Here is a 16,537-nt window from a genome sequence, read left to right as displayed (position 1 = left end):
ACGCCAGATGTTAAATAATGTGCTACTCTGATTGTTGGATTTGGAGTTTTTGTCACCGTAGAAGTTTTTTCTTCCTTTTTTTTGAACAGTATTATAGATTTTAATGTTGACCCTCCAGGAGAGTCTGTCTGTAGGGGATTTAGATTTTTTCCATTTTCGTTCCAGAGCACGGCATTTCTGTTTCAGTTCTCTGTGGTATGGGAGGTACCAAGGGGCCTTACATAGAAACATAGAAAGATGACGGCAGACAAGGGCTACAGCCCATCAAGTTTGCCCACTCTACTGACCCACCCCATTAAGTCTGAGTGCATATGACTTAGTTCCTTAGCTCGACCTTCGTAGGGATCCCACGTGGATGTCCCATTTATTCTTAAAGTCGAGCACGCTGGTGGCCTTGATCACCTGCACCGGAAGTTTGTTCCAATGATCCACCACCCTTTCTGTGAAGAAGTACTTCCTGGTGTCACTGCTAAATTTCCCTCCTCTAAGTTTAAGCGGGTGCCCCCTTGTGACCGAGGGTCCCTTGGGAACGAATATGTCGTCTTCCAGCTCTACACAACCTGTGACATATTTAAATGTCTCAATCATGTCACCCCTTTCCCTGCGTTCCTCTAGAGTATAGAGCTGCAATTTGCCCAGTCTTTCTTCGTATGAGAGACCCTTGAGTCCGGAGACCATTCTAGTGGCCATCTGCTGGACCGACTCAGCTCGAAGTACATCTTTACGGTAATGTGGCCTCCAGAATTGCACACAGTATTCCAGATGAGGTCTCACCATGGCTCTGTAAAGTGGCATTATGACTTCAGGTTTGCGGCTGACGAAGCTTCTCTTGATACATCCCATCATTTGCTTTGCCTTGGATGAGGCCTTCTCTACTTGTTTGGCAGCCTTCATGTCTGCACTGATGATTACTCCCAAGTCCCGTTCTTCTGAAGTCCTAGCTAGTGCTTCTCCATTCAAGGTGTATGTTCTGCATGGATTTCTGCTGCCGAGATGCATGACCTTACACTTCTTAGCGTTGAAGCCCAGCTGCCATGTCGAGGACCAGTTTTCCAACGTGATCAGATCCTGCGTCATACTATCCTTGAGATTGCTTTCACTTACTATGTTACACAGTTTGGCGTCGTTGGCGAACAGTGCTACTTTACCCTGAAGCCCCCGGGTCAAGTCCCTTATGAATATGTTGAAAAGGGATGGTCCCAGGACTGATCCCTGCGGCACTCCGCTAGTCACCTCCGATGTCTCAGAGAGGGTGTCGTTGACCACCACCCTCTGAAGTCTTCCACTCAGCCAATCATTGACCCATGCAGTTAGTTTCTCACCCAACCCCATCGATTTCATCTTGTTTAATAGTCTACGGTGCGGGACACTGTCAAAAGCTTTACTGAAATCCAAGTACACTATGTCCAGAGACTCTCCCGAGTCTAGTTTTCCTGTTACCCAGTCAAAGAAGCTGATGAGATTGGATTGGCATGACCTGCCCCTAGTGAATCCATGTTGACAGGGATCCCTCAGATTTCCCTCATCCAATATCGGGTCTAATTTGTCTTTAAGTAGAGTTTCCATGAGTTTACACACTATTGATGTGAGACTCACTGGCCTGTAATTCGCAGCCTCTGCTCTGCAACCTTTTTTGTGCAGAGGAACAACGTTGGCTGTTTTCCAGTCCAGGGGGACTCTCCCTGTACGTAGGGAGAGATTGAAGAGCATGGCTAACGGTTTCGCCAGAACATCGCATAGCTCTCTGAGCACTCTTGGATGCAAATTGTCCAGTCCCATGGCTTTGTTCACCTTGAGTCTCGACAGTTCTCTGTAAACATCAGCTGGTGTGAACTTAAAATTCTGAAATGGGTCTTCTATGCTTTGCTTTGCTTCCAGCCGTGGCCCGTTCCCTGGTGCCTCGCAGGTGAAGACTGAACAGAAGTAATCATTCAGCAGTTTGGCCTTATCGGAATCTGTTTCCACATAGTTCCCTTCTGGCGTTCTAAGACGTACTATCCCGTTTGCGTTCTTTTTCCTGTCGCTAATGTACCTGAAGAAGGATTTGTCCCCTTTCTTAATGTTCTTCGCTAGAGTTTCTTCCATTCGAAGTTTGGCCTCCCTGACTGCTGTTTTGACTGCTGCAGACTTTGCCCTGTATACAATGTTTGCTTCTTTTTCCCCCGTGCGTTTGTATACGAGAAATGCTCTTTTCTTCTCTTTGACGAGGTACGAGACCTCATCAGTGAACCATTGGGGTTTCTTTTTTCTTTGCTGTTTGGTTACCGATTTTATGTAGCGTTTAGTTGCCTCATGAAGGGCCGATTTCAAGGTTGACCACATAGTTTCCACATTATCAGTTACTTCTTGAACCTGCAGCATCTGATGGACGAAATCTCCCATGCGTGCAAAGTCAGTGCCTCGGAAATTGAGTACTCTTGTTTTTGTTTGTGACCTAGGGAAGCCTTTCTTAAGGTTAAACCATACCATGTTATGGTCATTGGTGGCTAGCTTTTCTCCCACCGAGACCTCCGAGTCGCTTTCCCCTTTCGTAAGTACCAGGTCCAGGATGGCCTGGGCTCTAGTACCATTTGTTTGAGCCTTACTCCCTTCATGGACGTTAATATCCTCCTGCTATCACAAGTTGTTGCTGAGAGTGTGTTCCAGTCTACATCAGGCATGTTGAAGTCTCCTAACAGAACGACGTGGTGATATTCTCAATGTCTTCAATTAATTCTGCGTCCTTGTCCTCCGATTGCCTTGGAGGTCTGTATACCATTCCAAGATACAGGCATTTTTCTCTGCCTCTGGCCAGGTTTACCCAGATGGATTCCCCAGTATACCTGACATCCGTGATCCTGGTTGTCTTGATGTTCTCTTTGATGTAAAGTGCTACCTCTCCTCCTAACTTACCCTCTCTGTCTTGTCGAAGCAGGTTGTATCCTGGTATAGTTATATCCCACCCATGAGAGTCTGTGAACCATGTTTCGGATATTGCTACTACGTCCAGGTCTGCATTAACTATTTCTGTTTCTAGTTCTAGAAATTTATTCCCTAGGCTGTGTGCGTTAACATACATAGCTCTCCACTCTTTCTGTTTACTAAGCTCCTGAAGTGAGCCATCCATTTGAATTAAAGTGTCACCTAGTGATTCTTTTGCAATAAGGGTACTTACCTTAGACTTAGAAGCGGAGTTTTGGTTCGCCCCATCAGGATTGTTACTTACTGCTCTGGTGTAAAAGTGGGTACCCACCCCCAACTTACCTAGTTTAAAGCCCTTCGAAGTAGGCGGGCTAGCCTGTGTTCGAAGACATTCTTACCTCTGTTGTCAGGTGGAGTCCGTCTGGTCCATGTAGTCCCTGTAGTGCCTCTCCGTGATTCAGGAATCCGAAGTTCATTTCCCGGCACTTGTAGCCACTCGTTGTAGCCACTCGTTTGTCTTCAGGATACGTTCGTCCCTGTCCCTTCCTCTGCCCCTAACAGGAAGAATAGAAGAGAATACTACCTGTGCTCCTGTCTGCTTTAGCTTCTTTCCCAGAGATCCGAAGTCTCTAGCTATGTCCTCTAGGGTGTTCCTGGCAGTGTCGTTCGTCCCGACGTGGATGAGCAGCATTGGGAAGTGGTCCTGGGGCCTGAGAAGTCTATCAAGACAGGTGGTCACATCTAGTATTCTGGCTCCGGGCAGACAGCAGACCTCCCTCGACTGCATATCCGGTCTGCATATTGGTCCCTCGGTGCCCCTCAACATGGAGTCCCCAATGGCTATCACTCTACGCCTCTTTTGGGGGTGTCGATCCATTGTACCTGGAGATGGAGATGTGTGTTGATCCTGTTCCATGTCCACAACGGTAGTCTCTTCCTGCAAGACCTGGAATCTGTTCTTCAGGTTCAGATGCGGAGTCGATGTGGAGCTGCCCTGGTGAGAGAAAGAGTGAGAAGGTGAAGAGATTGTAAATGGGGGGGGGTCTCCTACGTTTACCTGTGGAGGAGGTCACTAACTGCCAGGAGTCAGTGTCTCCATCCATCTCCTGAACAGCGGGAGTAGGAAATGGTTTTAGTGGAGAGAGGGGCGAGGGAATGGAAGGTGGAATCGGAGAGGGCGACCCAATTTTGCCAGTTAGATTCTGGTTCTGCAGGTTTAGAGATGGGGGAAAATTTGTCGAGAAAATTGATCCAGAACAGATTGCTCGAGATTTTTTTACGGAAGGTTATAGAATTTGAGGTGCGGGATGGGGGCCCGAGATGTGCCATGAAAATGGGGAGACAGAAGGCCCCTAGGTAGTGGTCGGACCAGGGGACAATTTCCCAGCGAATGTCGTCAGTTGAGGTTTTGCGAGTAGTAAGATCTTCAAGTTCTGGACCACTTTGGTCTTATGGCCAGGGGCTTTTGTGGTTATTGCCATGTTCCTATTGAGCAAGTGGAATTCAATGGTCTCGACCTACGCGTAAGCCTGGAGGCTTGGTATGAGGGGCTGCGGGTGGTCCCTCTGGTACCGTCACCGGCTCAGGTTCTGGACTTCCTGCAGGATTGCCTTGGGAAGGGTTTGGCAGTCTCATCTATGTGTGTTCAGCTTGCGGGACTCTCCTTTTGGGTCCCTCTTCATTCTGAGGTTCTGTGGCTTCTCACCCGGATGTTGACCAGTTCTTGTGGGGGCCAGGGAGGCTGCAGCCTCCCTTGTGGCTGCCTTGCCCATCGTGGAACCTAAATTTGGTCCTGCGCTCCCTGACTCGTCCACCCTATGAACCCCTGGATGAGATCTCTCTGACAGATCTTAACATCAAGACCGTCTTCCTGGTGGTGGTCACTTCTGCACAGCAAGTGTAAGAGCTTCAAGCTTTGTCATGCAGAGATCCTTCTCTTTGCATCACGGAGTATGCGGTGTTTTTGAGGACTGAGACATCTTCCAAAAGTGGTTTTCTCTTTCCCCTCACCGGGAAGCTTGGTTGCCAGCCTTGGTTCCTTCGGGTTCCAAGTCTCAGGATTGTGTTTTGCGGTTTCTGGATGTATGATTTTCTTTTGAGATACCTTGAGGCCCCTAACGACTTCCGTTTGTCGGACCATCTGTTTGTCCTGTTGGGCCCCGCGCGTCAGGATCGGCCTGCTTCCACGACTACTATTTCGCGTTGGATATGTGCTGCTATTTCAACGGCCTATGTGGTGGTGGGAAAGAAGCCTCCCCTTGGGGTGATGGCTCACTCTACCAGAGAAATGGCTTCCTCGTGGGCTGAATCTCATGCGCTTTCACCTGAGGAGATTTGTCGGGTGGCCACGTGGGCTTCCCTTCATACCTTTTCCAGGTTTTACAGGCTTGATGTGGTGGCTACGGGTGATACGGCCTTTGGCACTTCTGTTCTTGTGGCGGGCTCATCGGGCCCCCCGCCCCTGAGTTTTGGGACTGCTTTGATATGTCCCAGCCATTCATCCTCCAGAGAGATTGTACAAGAATGAAAGATTAGGTTTCTTACCTCTGCTAATCTTCCTTCTTGTAGATCTTCTCTGGAGGCTGAATGCCCCCCCCCCCATCTGTTTTGTCCAATTCGCAGGTCACCTCTTCAGTAACTGGTAAGCTGGATTTCTGTCTTTGACTAGCCTCACTATGAATTTCATGTGTATTCCCCTTTGTAAGGTTTAAGGGTTGGGGGGGGTTCCCTGAGGGGGTGCCCCTTCTGATCTTCAGGCTATGTCCATGTTCCAGGCTTTTCCTGGGTTTTACAGCTTATAATGTTTGCCTAATCCAGTTGGCCATTTTAGGCCATTGTTTTTAGCATAATATGATATTAAGCAGAATTGACTGGTAGTGGGAGTTCCCACACCCTCTCCTTCTTTTCTTCTGTTTCCTGTTGTCATAGGTCTCCGTGGCTTTTCTACTAACTGGGCATGTCAGGAAGCTCCCAGGCAAGTAACCCAAAGGGGAGGGATCATCTTTTAGTTGCCCTGCAGATGAAGCTAACAGAGATGCAAGATCCCAGACGTTCAGCCTCCAGAGAAGATCTACAAGAAGGAAGATTAGCAGAGGTAAGAAACCTAATCTTTCAATAGGGCTCCTTTTACTAAGCTGCGATAGCATTTTTAGTGCATGGATTTTAACGTGCGCTAAACCCGCGCTACGTGGCTAGAACTAACGCCAGCTCAATGCTGTCATTAAGGTCTAGTGTGCGCGGCAATTCAGCGTGTGCTAAAACCGCTATTGCAGCTTAGTAAAAGGAGCCCATAGATTATTCAGATAACAGCTGAATATTTGCCACTAACCGGAAAATGACTAGTTGTTTGTGCTAATGTTTAAGACATGCTTTTCCAGTTTACAAATGCTGAGTAAGGTTAGATCTCTTTTCCATCAACGTCATTTTTCTGTCTTGGTCCAATCAATTATACTATCTCAGCTAGATTACTGTAATGCTATTTATCTTGGTATCACAAAGATCTGTCTCCAAATACTACATTTGATTCAGAATACCGCTGCAAAGTTGATTTATGGAAAAAGCAATTTCGACCATGTGACCCCTTTGCTTTTGAGCCTCCATTGGCTCCCGGTTTATCTTAGAATTCAGTTTAAATGTATATGTATTATTTTTAAATTTTTATATGGTATTTTTATCATATGCGAAAGGCACTCAATGATTTAAACTTTCCCTCCCTTCTAGGAAAGGAATTAAAGAAGTCAAGAATTTCAGCCTTTCTTTGGCTTTTAAATTCCCCCAATTATGGAATGAACTTCCTTTAAATTTGAGATGTCCCAGCTCTTTCCAATCTTTCTGTACATCTTTAAAAACTTTTCTATTTGCTAAACATTTTGAAAATTAATCTCCTTGTATTTTAGCTTATTTTTTAATTTATTGTTAACTGCATCGAGCTTCCTCTGGTTGAAGACCCGGTATATAAAGTTAAGTTTTAGTTTAGTTACTTTAGTTTAAATGCTGCAACTGGTACTGAAAATTTCCCTTATGGTTTATATCCTCTACACAGCTCCTTCCTCTTTCCCCAAACAGGATACTAGCAATTTCTGCTTTCTGATATTATGTTGAACCTCACCCTCAGTCATTTAGTTCCTCTTGTCGTCAAAAGAAATGTTGATGATAATTTTGGATTCTAATCCTGGCTCTGCCTCTAATTATGTATCTTGCATTGTTACCCATCATGCAGACCCCTATACATATCTAACGATGAAAGCTAAGGCTAAAGGAAAATTGTAACAAAAAAATTGCATGTCTTGCCCTCGATTTAATTTCTTGCAGTGTTTGGAAAGGAATTAATTCCAAAGAAAACCCTGTACAAGCACAAATTTGTAAATAAAATATTTCAAGACATCTGGTATAAAATTTTTATGTGCATCTTAAATGGGACCGAACACATTAAGCAATTAATATTACTGTTAGCATAGTAAAAATTATCCTCAGTAGAATGGTTGCAGTAGTAACATGGGCATTATGCTAAATTCACACTAGCTTCTGGATAATCGCAAGTGCTCAATGGCCCAATGTGAAAGGGTCAGTTAGTAGAAAAGATTTTATTAAATATTGTATTGTGCTGAACTTTCCCCAACTGCAGATCCGAGCTTCTCCTGCAGAACAACTTAGTAACTAGGGTCACTTTAACCATATATGGGGCCAGAGGCAAACCTTTCAGAATGGACTTCCTTTTACTTTCCCACATTAACTCTGCCCTCACACAAGGAACACAGAATAAATTACCACAAATTTAAAAATCTGCAGACAAAAACTAAATTGAAGACCCTGAGAAGCCAGACTATGCTTGTTAATGCAGCATTAGAGAAACAGAAAACATTTCTTGTACTGTGGAAAATGCAATCATCCAAAAGTTCTCCCCTGCCCCCTCAGGCCTCTTTCTCTCTTCACCCTGTACTGCAAAGTCTTCCATAGAAGAAATTTGCAGAGCAGTGACATGGATTCCATTCAAAGATTCAGATCTCACTATTGCTTGGAACAGAACTCCTAACACCTACAGCTGGTTTAGCTCTCCATAGTCTCCTCATCACAGTGTTTCTACTATTCCACCAAAATGTCAACCCCATTCCAGGGTCGGAGCAACCCAGTAAGCATGGTAAGCTTGACAGACAGGTGCCAACATTTGAGGGACATCAAGCCTAAGGGAACAGTAGGAGAGGCATCACAGTTCCTGGGCAGATCCCCCTCCCTTCTGCTGCCATCTCCAGGCCCATAGCAGCAATGCAAGAAGCAACACAATAGGTTCTATGGCTCCTTGGTGCATATGTGCTTGTGAAGATCCTGCTAGTTCTGCCCCCCCCCAGTGGCGTACCAAGGGGGGGGGGGCGGGAGGGGCGGTCCGCCCCGGGTACCAAGCCCTGAGGGGGTGCTCCCGGTCCGGTCCAGTTCCCCCCCTCCTGCGCCGGGTGTCGCGTCTGGAAACAGCCTGCAGCAAGATCGCGATGCCAGAGATCTTTGCCTGCTTCGACTGTTTCCTCCGCCACGGTCCTGCCCCTCCTCTGATGTCAGAGGAGGGGCGGGACCGCGGCGGAGGAAACAGCCGAAGCAGGCAAAGATCTCTGGCATCGCGCGATCTTGTTGCAGGCTGTTTCCCCAGGGCAGTAGCGTACCAAGGGGGGCGAGGGGGAGGTCCATCCCGGGTGCCGCCTTAGGGGGGGGGTGCACAGCTGGCCCGGTCCCTATCGCGCTCCTACCCTCCCATCGAAAGCAGCATCGGCGCCATTATCGAAAAAGGTAATGGCGCCAGGCCTTGGAGCACCAAGGCAGACCGCTTCTCCCCCCTCCCAGCCGAAACCCCGCTGACCATCCTATCTCTCCTCCCCCAAGTGAACCTTTCCGACCCTCCCAGCGAAAGCAGCAAACCTCCCTCCAGTAGCGTCGGCTTTATCCTCCCTCTGCCGCATCACTGATGACGTCATCAGTAACGCGGCAGAGGGAGGAGAAAGCTGCGAAGGAGGTTTGCTGCTCTCGCTGGGAAGGTCGGAAAGGTTCACGGAGGGGGGGGGGAGATAGGAGGGTCAGCGGGGGTTCGGCTGGGAGGGGGGAGAAGCGGACTGCCTCGGTGCTCCATTACCTTCTTCGGGCAGCAGCAGCGTTTACAATTCGCTGCTGTTGCCGGCTTCAGGCCTTGTTCTCTGCCTGGTCCTGCCTACTTCCAGTTTTCATGAAGACAGGACCCGACAGAGAGGAAGGCCTGAAGCGGGCAACAGCAATGAATTGTGAATGCTGCTGCTGCCCGATGAAGTTCAGGACATCAGGACATCGGGGAAGGAGCAGGAAGAAATCGGCTGCTGGCTTTGTGCGGGCTAGGGGGAGAGAGAAAGAAAGGCAGAAAGAAAGAGGGGGACCAAGGGGAGAGAAAGAAAGGCAGAAATAAAGAGGGGGGCCAGGAGGAGAGAGAAAGAAAGGCAGAAATAAAGAGGGGAGCCAGGGGGAGAGAGAAAGAAGAAGGACCAGAAGAAGGACCAGAGACTCATGAAATCACCAGACAAAAAAGTAGGAAAAATGATTTTATTTTCAACTTAGTGATCAAAATGTGTCCGTTTTGAAAATTTATATCTGCTGTCTATATTTTGCACTATGGCCCCCTTTTACTAAACCGCAATAGAGTTTTTTAGCGCAGGGAGCCTATGAGCGTCGAGAGCAGCGTGGGGCATTCAGCGCAGCTCCCTACGCTAAAAACCGCTATCGCAGTTTAGTAAAAAGGGAGGGGGAATATTTGTCTATTTTTGTATAGTTGTTACTGAGGTGACATTGCATAAAGTCATCTGCCTTGACCTCTTTGAAAACCCGCGGAATATAAATGATAATTAACATTTTCTCTGCGTACAGCGTGCTTTGTGTTTTTAAAATTTTATTGTTGGTAGATCATTTTGACTTGGCCACAAAGGTAAGGGGGAGGGAGGGAGGGGAACTGCTGAAAGACATCTAGTAATCCTTGTAGGCTTGACTGCAGGGAATTATTTTTGTAAAATCATGTTTTGTTATGTGACTGGCATTATCTAGACTTTAATTTCTATGAATGAATAGAATGAAAATGATATAAAATTACTTGCTTGTTTTTATGTGCGTGCGCTGAAGGAAAGTGGAGAGAGAGTGGGCTGAGGATGCTGAAGGGAAATGGGGAAGAGAGTGGGGAGAAGACGCTGATTTATAAATTGACAATTGTACAGAATATTGTTTCTTTTTATACTTTAATATAAACAATTCAAGGCTTGTGTGGATGGAATCAGGTGGTTTGCGGGGATGGGGACCGAGCTTACGGGGATTAGTCCAATAAAATGGTATTTTTTTATTTCTCATTATTTGTTTTATTTTTATTTGTTAATTTATAAAGTGGTGATTGTTATGTATCAGGTTTTTCAAATTTACATCTACTGTCTTTATATTTTGCACTGTATTAGAGGACATGTGTTACTGTTTTTTGTGGTGTTGCATTGTATCCAGGGTCTGGTTTCTTGGCGGATCAGTTTAACTTTTGTCTACATATTTCTATTTTTAGTTTGTGATTATTCCATTTTGGGCGAGGGTGTATCTCTGTTCTGTGTGTTCTGAAAAAGACATAGATTTCAGTTGGCATTGACTACAGGACCAATTGACTGTGCGGGATCTGGCTTGTTTAGTTTTACAATGTATGTGTTGGTGTTCTAGTGCTCACTGCAATGTTTAAGATGCAGCCTTTTCCTAGGTACACTCTTGTGGTGCGATATGTAGATTGGTACTAAAAATCATATTTTTCATATAGATGGGGGGGTGTCAAAAAATGATGGGCCCCGGGTGCCACATACCCTAGGTACGCCACTGCCCCCCCCCCCCCCCCGATGCATTTCATACATGATAAAGGAGGCAGAACTGGCAGGGCCTTTGCCAACATACAGTTGGATACTTCCCTGAGCTTATTGTAGTTGCTTTATTTATGGCTGCCATGGACTTAAAGGTATGACTGACAGTAGCAACAGAAGGGAGGTAAGTTGGCTTGAGGGGAAATGCTGGTAGAGATGGAGAGAGGAAGAAATAATACTGGACAGGTGAGTGGGTGTGGTAAAAAGAAATAAAGGGTAATGCTGGGTGGGTGGCTAAGAAGGAAAAGGAGAGAGGGAAGGAGAGGTGATGCTGGACTGGTAGGTAGGAGAGAAAGAGAGAAAAAGCTATTCGATGCTAGGTTCCACTTTAGAAGTCAATACAAAAGATGAAAAATAGATCACCACCAATGTGCAAGCCACAAATCAATTCCTAAATTGGTGAAACACTGTCTTCATTTTACCATCAATCAAAATTTATAAAAGGGAGAAAAGACCTTAGTGGAGTCAGAGTGCCTCCATTGCCAGCATCACTTACTTACCCCCAACCTCTATTATTGATCAAAAATTCCCTCATGTCAAAACACACCCCACTTGTTGCTGCTCTTTCTTATACATTAATTATATTTCCACATGTCACAATTTAAGGTTCAAAAGAAGCATTTAGTTTGAACCCGTCCCAATGGGGACCTCCTCATCACTAATTGCTTCATTCGGGAACTGTCCTTCAAAAGAGTTATTTTAGCTCTGTGCTCAATTCATTAATCTGTAAAGAAAAAACACACTAAAAAAAAAACACATACTCTTCATTAGAACAGCACAATTAATAAAGGCTAAAATTGGGTTACTTTACTACTGGCGTCTCTAATTCAAAACCACAGTCTTCCCATGAAAATGGCGTTTTTAACTTCCATGGACGCTGCCCCTGAATCCTATCAAAGCACACCACATCATGATAATGTCATCCCAAACTATAAACTTAAAAACAAGTGCAAAGTGATGCTTATGGGAAAGAGGAACCCAAACTATAGCTACATGATGCAGGGTTCCATGTTAGGAGTCAAAGGATCTAGATGTCATCGTTGAGGATACATTGAAACCCTCAGCTCGATGTGCGGCAGCTAAGAAATCAAATAGAATATTAGGAATTATCAGGAAAGGAATGGAAAACAAAGATGAAAATGTTATAATGTCCTTGTATCACTCTATGGTACAGCTACACCTCGAATACTGTGTGCAATACTGCTCACCATATCTCAAAAAATATATAGCGGAATTAGAAAAGGTACAGAGAAGGGCGATGAAAATGATAAAAGGGATGGGGCGGTACAGTTTAGGGAGTGAAGAACTTTTGTGCACAAAAGAGGAGAGGGACTTGGGTGTCATAGTATTTGATGATCTTAAGATGTAACGATAAAAAGCAACACAGTAGTCCCACGAATGAAGTAGATCAAAGCAGAAATAAATGGGTCAGTCGTGATGTTTCCAAATGAAATCTTTACTGATGGAAAGATCTGCTATGATCTTAAGGTGGACACACAGGTTGAAAAAGAATACTATTGTGCAAAGGGAGAGATATGGCCAGTAGGAAAAATGAGATATTTTTTTTTTGTAAATCTTTATTAATTTTAAAACCAAAAATAAGTGCAACATATTATACAGTCATTTACACTTTAACAGCACTTAAATTCACTCAGAATTATATTCTATGACAAATACATATATCATCCCTCCCTTCTACTTATCCAAAAATTTGCACTCAAAATTAAAAAAAAAAAAATCTTCCTACCCACCCTGGACGTGTATTATCAAAAGGGGGAAATCAACAATCACTCCTTACAGAATTTTGGCAATGGCTCCCAAATAATCATAAACTTCCTATAATGTCCCTGTTGTATGGCCAACATACCTTCCATTTTAAAAGTGTGACATAGAGATTCCCACCAAAAAGTATAATTTAATCGATCCCAGTTGACAACGAAAACTAGAAGGATGTTAGGGTGCATAGGGAGAGGTATGGCCAGTAGGAAAAAGGAGATTTTGATGCCACTGTATAAGACTCTGGTTGAGATCTCATTTAGAATAGTGTTTGTAATTCTGGAAACTGCACCTTCAAAAAGATATACACAGGACGGAGTCAGTTTAGGGGAAGGCTAATAAAATGGTGGTGGTCTTCATCATAAGGGATATGGGGACAGACAAAGATCTCAATATGTATACTTTGAGGAAAAGTGGAAGGGGGAGATATGATAGAGATGTTTAAGTACCTACATGGTATAAATGTGCATGAGGCGAGCCTCTTTCATTTGAAAGGGAGCTCTGGAATGAGAGGGCATTGGAAGACGTTAAGAGGTGATAGGAGTAATCTGACAGAAAGGGTGGTAGATGCGTGGAATAATCTCCCGGCAGTGATGGTGGAGACAAAGACTGTGTCTGAATTCAAGAAAGTATGGGACAGGCAAATAGGATCTCTTAAGGAGAGTAGGAAATAGTGGATGTTATGGATGGGCAAATGATACTCCTATAGCAAACTGAATGGACCATTTGACCTTTACCTACCATCATGCTTCTATATTTCTATGAAAGGCTAAAGCGGCTAGGGCTCTTCAGCTTGGAGAAGAGATTGATATGATAGAGGTCTATAAAATACTGAATGGAGTGTAAGGGTAGATGTGAATTGCTTGTTTACTCTTTTCAAGAATACTGTACTAGAAGTAGGGGGCATGTGATGAAGCTACTAAGAATGACTTCCTCTACCTCATGATATCCCAGAAGTCTTCTCTCGCCTAATATTTCCTTGTATTCTCATTATTAATCTTATCATCTTCACAATGTACTACAGTTCTCCTTCTATATTGTAAGTCACCTTTAACCTTTATAGGCACAGTGTGATGCACAAATACCAGATTAGATTAGATAATTAAATTCTGGAATTTGTTGCCAGAGAATATGGTGAAATCAGTTAGCTTAAAAGGGTTTAAAAAAGGTTTGGATAATTTCCTAAAATATAAGTCCATAAGCCATTATTGAGATGGCTTGGGGAAAACCTACTGCATATTCCTAGTATATGCATCATCTGTTTTACTTGCTAGGTACTTGGTACCTGGGTTGGCAACTGTTGGAGTGGTAGAAGTGGTATTTTCCAACCACGAATGACCGGGCAGGGGAGACAGGAGAGAGCAGCTGGAGAGGGCAGCTGGCATGCCGGCGAGGGAAGGAAATCACTCGCTGTATGCTTAACGTGACCATTTCTTTTTTCATCAAAAGGGGACATCTATTAAATGTCAGTCCCACCCCCAATCCTGCCCAAGCCCCACCCCAATCCTACCCTCAATTTCTTCCCTTCATTTTTTATGTACACATAATATAGTGCAATATATAGACAGCAGATATAAATTCTCAAAACTGACACATTTTGATCACTACATTGAAAATAAAATCATTTTTCCTACCTTTGCTATCTGGTGATTTAATGAGTCTCTGGTTGTGTTTCCTTCTGACTGTGCATCCTTTCTTTCATTTCTTTCTTTCTGCACTCAGGCCCAACAATTGTCCCTTTCTATTCCCTCCCTCCTTCCTATGTCCTTAGTGCCCCCAGTGCCTCCTTCCTAAGTCCTTAGTGCCCCTTCCCATGTGCCTCCTTCCTATGTCCTTAGTGCCCCTTCCCATGTGCTTCCTTCCTATGTCCTTAGTGCACCAATGCCTTCTTCCTATGTCCTTAGTGCACCAATGCCTTCTTCCTATGTCCTTAGTGCCCCTTCCCATGTCCTTAGTGCCCCCAGTGGCTCCTTCCTATGTCCCCCTCACTGCTTTCCAGCCTTTGTCCCACCCCCTCCCCCGAAGCCAGCCTGCCTGCCTACCGCCCTCCCTCCCTGTTGCGCCAAAGCCAGCCTCCCTCCAGGACCGATTCAACCCCCCCTCCCGGTCCACCACAACTGCCTGCCAGCCTCTCTCCCCACCTCCCTCCAGCATCAATTCAACACCTCCCCCCCCGGTCCACCACCGCTGCCTGCCAGCCTCTCTCCTCACCTCCCTCCAGCACCAATTCAATACCCCTCACACACACACGGTCCATCTCCCCTGCCTGCCAGCCTTTCTCCCCACCTCCCTCCAGCACCAATTCAAAACCTCCTCCCAGTCCACCACCACTGCCTGCCACCCAGAAGCCTTCAGTGGAGCCCTCACAACCCCCCCTCCTCATTCCCCCTCCTCTTCTATCTAGAATTATCAGACGTCCAGATTTAGCCAGACAAGTCCTCTTTTTAAAGGAGTGTCCGGATGTCTGTCCAAAATGTGAGAGTTTGTCCGGGTTTTCTTCTCCCCTGTTCCCTGCCTACCTTGGTTTCTTGGCTGCTATTTGTATTTTTGGGAGGCATTAACTATTCAACCGTGCAGCTCTGGTTCTCGCGCTGTGAAAATCAAACCTCGTTCTGGAGCTGCAATTGCTGCACTCATAGCAATCAAAGCCTCGTTTTGGGGCTCCAATGGTTTCTTTCATTACCATCCAAGCCTCATTTTGAGGCTCCAATAGCTCCTTCTCAAGATTCACCAATCCTCACTCTGGTCATCACTGGACGGAGGTAAGGAGAGAGGCTGGTAAGCAGTAGTGGCTGCAGACCCGGGGATGGGATTGAATCAGGCGCTGGAGGAAGGGAAGGAGGAAGGATGGCTTTGGTGTGGCAGGGAGGGGAAGCGATGCCTGTCCCGTTGTCCCCGCGCAGGGACACTGTCCCTGAAAACGGAACATTTCAGTGTCCCGAAGCTGTGTGTGTGGCCAACAGAACAGGGGATCTAAAAACTGGATGGTCCCATTCAAAACGGGACGTATGGTCATCTTATGTATGTTCTGGCCGACTCTTCCTGTACTAAAGTCGGGCCTTACAATCAGGAGCTGCGTGTCAAATCTGACATATTGTGATCACAAACAGAAAATAAAATTATTTTTTCTACCTTTTGTTGTCTGGTCATTATTCAGATCTTGTTGGTCCCCAGCTCTGGTTGTCTTCTGATAACTTGCTTGCCAGGATTTCCTTTTTTCTTCTTCTCCATGCTAACCAACCATCTTCTATCTCTGTCCTCCCCTTCCGTTTCCCTTCCCTCCCCTGGAGGACTGGCATCTTTCCTTTTTTTCATCTCCATCCACAGATGCACCTTTTCTCAACTCCCCTTTCATCCAGCATCTCTCCCTCCTTTTCCACCACCCCAGGGTCCACCATATAAATTATTAAATAAAAAATAAAAATCATAAAATTAAAGACGTTAAATGAGATTTACCGTATTTTCGCGGATATAACGCGCACCGTTGTAAAACGCGCACAGGGGTATAGCGCGCAGAAATCACGATGATATGTACAAAAACTTTTCTATACCGCGCTCAGTCATATAACGCGCATGCTGCCCGACTCTCCTCTGGCCACCCCGACTCTCCTTTCGCTCTCCCCGACTCTCCTCTGGCCACCCCGACTCTCCTTTCGCCCTCCCCGACTCTCCTCTGGTTGCCCCGACTCACCCTGACTTTCGGTGCACTGCCCCGCCTCTCCGTTCCTGTCCCCCTTGAAGTCCTGTCCCCCCTTGAAGGTCTGCCTGTCCCCCCTTGAAGATCTGCCTGTCCCCCCTTGAAGTCCTGTCCCCATCCTGAAAGCCTGATGCCCCCCCTCGACGTCCGATTCTTCTCCCCCCTCGGCAGGACCACTCGCACCCCCACCCCGAAGGACCGCCGACTCCCCGACAATATTGGGCCAGGAGGGAGCCCAAATCCTCCTGGCCACGGCGACCCCCTAACCCCACCCCGCACT

Source organism: Geotrypetes seraphini, chromosome 5 (assembly GCF_902459505.1).
Source record: "Geotrypetes seraphini chromosome 5, aGeoSer1.1, whole genome shotgun sequence".
Taxonomy (NCBI): Eukaryota; Metazoa; Chordata; class Amphibia; order Gymnophiona; family Dermophiidae; genus Geotrypetes; species Geotrypetes seraphini.
This window is presented reverse-complemented; position numbering follows the sequence as displayed.